The following is a 5610-nucleotide window of genomic DNA, read 5'->3' on the forward strand; positions in this document are numbered from 1 at the left end:
TGGTGTAGTGCTTAAGAGCGGTAGACAACACAAACTGGATGGACTGGAGGTCTGACTCAGTATAATGCTTCTCCCTTTGTTCCTATCAGAATGTTGCCAGAGGAGCCCGGCTGGATAATGCCAAAGCTCAGCCCACCTAGTCCAGCATCTAGTTTTCCATGACAGCCAAGCAGATTATCTCTGGGGAGCCTAACAAATAGAGGCACTGAAGCAATGTGCCTCACTGATAACTGGCATTCGCAGGTAGATTGCCTCTGAACATGGAGGTTCCCCCCTATCCATAATGACTAATAACTATCAACTATTGCCAGCATGGTGTAGTGGTTAAGAGCAGTGGATTCGTAATCTGGTGAACTGGGTTCGATTCCCCGCTCCTCCACATGCAGCTGCTGGGTGACCTTGGGCTCGTCACACTTCTCTGAAGTCTCTCAGCCCCACTCACCTCACAGAGTGTTTGTTGTGGGGGAGGAAGGGAAAAGGAGATTGTGAGCCGCTTTGAGACTCCTTCGGGTAGTGATAAAGCGGGATATCAAATCCAAACTCCTCCTCCTCCTCCTCCTGTTCTTCTTCTTCTTCTATGAAATAGGCACATAGAACGAGTACAGTCGCACACAGGTGAAAACATCAAAGTCCAAGAAGACTTATCAGTGGGATCTGATTGCCAAGTCTAATTCCAGATTTGGCAGGATTGTGACGAGGGCTGTCTTGAAATCGATGGTTCCGTTGTGTCTGTGAAAAGGGCCTGGAGGTTCTAGCACTTGCTGAAATCTCAAATCATTTTCACCTTTATTCCAGAATGAGCGGTACCAAAAGGGGAAAGCAAGGACGTGCAACTCTGGGACATTCTCTCTCCTTTCCCAGAGTGGAAGTGGTGACGTCATCTGCTGGGGCGCCAGGGTAATGGATGACCCCCTCCTTGCCCTGACAAGCAAATTAGATGAAAATGAGGCCTCCCCGTTTGACTAATGAGTACATAGGATCAAGCAGAGGCTAGGTACTTCTTTCTTTTGATGGGGTTCCAATTTCATGCTAGCAGCTTGACTGGAACCTTTTCTTGGCTGGATGGACTGTTTGTTGCTAAAAGCTAAAAGTTGGATTTCAGCCAGCTGAAGGTCCATAGCTCATGGCATTGGGATTACCAGGGTTGGGGGCACTAATAGGCAAGGGGGCAGCAGGTGGAAAGAGCTGCCAAACTTTGAAAAGCGGGTATCCCTGTGTATCAAGTTCATCAGCTTTGTTGAATTAATTGAACTAAATAGTTTCAACTAGACTCTGAATAAATGTGGCAATTAATGGTTAGTGTTTTGAATTTTATTGTGTTATTATCTTCCTTAGTGGCTCCTGCAGAAAGCTACTCTGAATAATGCTTTTCATAGGCTTCTGGGGCACAGGGGATAAGCCTATGGAACAAACAAACAAAAGTTTGGGAACCACTGAATTAGTGGGTGTTTAAAGAAGTCCAGAAGGGACACGGGTGGTGCTGTGGGTTAAACCACAGAGTCTAGGACTTGCCGATCAGAAGGTCGGCGGTTCGAATCCCTGCGACGGGGTGAGCTCCCGTTGCTCGGTCCCTGCTCCTGCCAACCTAGCAGTTTGAAAGCACGTCAAAGTGCAAGTAGATAAATAGGTACCGCTCTGGCAGGAAGGTAAATGGCGTTTCCGTGCGCTGCTCTGGTTTGCTAGAAGCAGCTTAGTCACCCTGGCCACACGACCCGGAAGCTGTACACCGGCTCCCTCGGCCAATAAAGCGAGATGAGTGCTGCAACCCCAGAGTCGGTCACGACTGGACCTAATGGTCAGGGGTCCCTTTACCTTTTTAAAGAAGTCTAGCCTGGAAGGCTGTCCATCGACCAGCCATAGCCTCTCAGCCGAACCTACCTCAGAACTGTAATTTTATTTTTGACCTCTGAGGGTCAAGAAGAAGTCAAGCGATTCCACATGTAGGAAATGCTGGTCATTGAAAGAACCATGTACTCCACTTTAGCCTCCTTGGAGGTGGGAGAGAAATTGCAAGAATACGATAGATAAACAAACAAACAAACAAACACACACACACACACACACGTACGTGCTGGTCTTGCACTAACCACTTATCTCCCAGATTCAACAAACAGAAACAAGATGGGGAAGAAAGCAAGTCCCTACTGGGCCCCCAGGACTTCTAGCCTGAGCACTTGGGGCTGCACACTGACAAATTATTAAAATAGCTTTTTTGCGCCCACTTTGCCCTTTACAAAATGCCTAAGGGGGAAGCCTGAGGCTCGGTGGTAGAGCACCGGCCTTGCATGGAGGCCTCGGAAAGGTCAAATCCACCCCAACTTAGCATCTCCAGGTTGGGAGAACCAGTGCTTTCCCCGCCTAGAAAAATAAATGCTGGCACTCACCATGAACAACAACAGCAACAGGTACTGCCAGTACTGTATTCCCTTGAGCAGCTACTGAAAAAAAGCCCCGGGGAGAACCCTGCCTGAAATGCTAGAGAACAGACCAACCGTCTGACTTTGTATAAGGCAGCTTCCTGTGTATGAAATATTAAAAATGCATATGTGAACAACAAAAACAGCAATAAAGGAAGGAAAGTGGGAGGCATAACTATGCAGAATAGTGCTGTCCTATGTCCAGATTTCCTGGACGTTACCGGGATTTCAAAGGCAGCACTGAGAACTATTGAGGTCCTTGGAGAAATAAAGGTGAGGTCTAAAGGCCATAAACAAATAAGCAAGAGGTGTGTCAGTGCACAAACAGCCCTAGCTAACTCAGAAGAGCGAGCCAAGCTGCATATTCCCAGGCAAAATGTGTTCTTTTGGAGGGGGAGAAGCTGGAAGCCTTTGGCTCCCCACTCAATGCCCCAAGATTTTCCAGAGGTTTTTATTTTGCTTCTGAGTGTCCCTTTTCCTTACTCCCCCCTCCATATATATATATATATATATATATATATATATATATATATCGCACGGCAGCGCAGGCTCATTTGCATGTGTATTGCGCCTACCGCCACGGGTGCCGGGGTCAATTGAAACTCGAGAAAAAGAGGAGAAATTTTATGCAAAACTGTTGATTGCATTTGTATGTAATGAAATCATCCAATATTCATCCGACGATGGGCTCTAATCTGAAAGGAGAACTGGAGGACATAAGAGTCACTGGGAAGCTGTAATGAGCTTCTGTAGTGATTAAAAAAAACCCACTTGAGCCTCCTGACAATCCAGGCCGAAAGCGCGTCTAATCAACACTGAATATAGAAGGCAGGCGATTATGGGGGCGCATCTCCCTCATCTCGCCCCCCTGCCCGCACTGCCGGCAGGCAAGGCGCACTGTTGAAAGATGTATGCGCCTCCTAAACTCTGACACACCACCAGCCTTGTTTGACACAAATCCAGAAAGCCTACAATCAGAGAGAGGATTCAGCCCTCCTTTACACAAAAGCAATCGCAATTGCACCGTCTCTCTCTGCCGCCAGTGGCTCACAAGGAGAGCAATCACCTCTCCTTTGAAGTACAGCATTGGGTTTTGACACTGGAGGGACTCGACTCTGGCTCAGACCCTCGCGCTGCTCCGTTCTCTCCCCACTACCACCCCTGCACGACTTCTCTCTTGCTTTCCACACACACACTTTCTCTCTACTGGGACCAGAGGGTGCTTTGCAAAGGCATCACTTGAACCCAAGGCCGGCAGCTGGGGCCAAGCACTCATGGATACAGGGAAGAGTCACAGCTCAGGGGCAAAGCATCTGCCTTGCATGCAGACATGGAGCAAAGTTCAGTCCCCCAAGGGCAGCGACTGCGGGGAGGGCTGCAAAGACCCCCGCCTAAAAGACTCTCCTACCTTATAAAAAAAGCATCAAGCAGCAGTTTGCACAACCCGCCAAGGAAGATAGCGCAATGAAATTCAAAACAGTAGCAATTAGACATTCATTCAATATCCAACCAAAATTGGTTCAATCAGTTCAACAAAATGGATAGTCTGATGTTCATTTGCACCTCCAGTGGCCCCAATGTCTGTCGCCCCCTTGCCTCTTAACTGAGGCCCCAAGGGTCTCACTCTGCATAAAGCAGCGTCCTGTGTTTCTAGGGACACCGGTAGGTTTCTCCACCATGGAAGTTTTAAGCACTGATGATCGACCCTGCTTAGCAGAGGCCACAGGAAGTGCTGCAGGGAGGCTTGGAGGCCTTGGGTTTTGGGTGCAGGCTCCCTTGCAGGATTAGGATTTTAGCTTCATGGGGGTGCCTTGATCCTGTGGCACTTTGGGAGGCTCAGGTCAAGGCAGCAACTGTGAGCCTTTTATCAGTTTTGGCTGATGCTCCAGGTGCATCTCCTCCAGACTAAGCGGGACCTCACCTGAGCCCTAGAAACCTCCAGGCAGGACAGCCCCCTCCCCACTTTATACAAGCCTCAAAAAGTGCTTAGAAATATCAGGTAGTAGCTAACTAAGCTCTACTGCGAGCGCTCCAGTTGGAGAACAGCCTTTACCAAAGGTGTCATGGGCTTTGAAGACACTCGAACTCAGGATGCAAAGGAGAAACGTGCTAAGAGGAAGGCACGCTTGGCAAATCCACACCGTGATCAGTTCCTGCCCGGAAACCAATGTCCCCACTGTGGAAGGACATGTGGGTCCAGAATTGGCCTCCACAGTCACTTATGGACTCACTGTTAAAACCATGTTTATGGAAGACAATCTTACTTGGCTACAAGTGATCGCCGAAGAAGAAGGATCCATTAAAATTAATGGGCCTATCCATCCATCATGACTGTCAATTTCAGTGGGTCTACTTTGAGTAGACACATTTGCAATCCGTTCAAACGTCTGCTGCTGTCTGCCAGAACTGCCTCCTCTTTTGATAAATGGATCAAGGAGGCAATGAATGCCCCACAGTGCTTACTTGGCTCAGCAAATTTCTTTCAGCTCAGGCCTTTTGAGCTAGCCTTACATTTATCAAATGAGCTCTTTCTTCCATCCTGAAACCCTGAGGAGTGACTGCCAGTCAGTGTAAGCAGTACTGAGCTAGATGAAGCAGCATTCCAACTCAGGATATAATAGCTTCCTACAACCCTAATGCCCCCTTTGCAACAAAAAGGCACACTCTTTAAAGATCTGTGGTTTGGGGGGCTGGATGTGACCATCCTCCTCTCCCCTCCTACCCCCACACGTTTCCCTACAGCCCACATTAAGCATATTCATGGGATTTTAATAATTCTGCGTTTTCATTTCAACGCTGCTGCACTTGGGGAGGAGCCTTGCACCCTGCAATGAGCAATCTCATTCAGGCACCTCAACTTGCCTTCAGAGACACCCGCAAGCGTTGCCAACATAGGACTAACTTTGCAGCCATGAGGGCTAGGCATTCAAGAAACTGAAACTAGCAGCCTACCCAAGTCAAGTTGCTCACGCAGCCTCGTGCTCTACCATAAGGGTGGGGTGTGGAAACTGCACCAGGTTTCCCATCTAGGAAACTGAGGCAGTATGGGAACTGCCACCAGGAACCACGGGATCCAGCCCAGCAGTTCAGGCTGCCCTGCCCCGAACTGCTGTGGAAGTCTGCATGTAACCTTTCCTGCATTCTAACCCCAGCAAGGACAAAGGGCAGGGGAAGAATCATCAGATCACATGGA

The sequence above is a fragment of the Podarcis raffonei genome, chromosome Z (assembly GCF_027172205.1).
Source record: "Podarcis raffonei isolate rPodRaf1 chromosome Z, rPodRaf1.pri, whole genome shotgun sequence".
In the NCBI taxonomy this organism is placed as follows: Eukaryota; Metazoa; Chordata; class Lepidosauria; order Squamata; family Lacertidae; genus Podarcis; species Podarcis raffonei.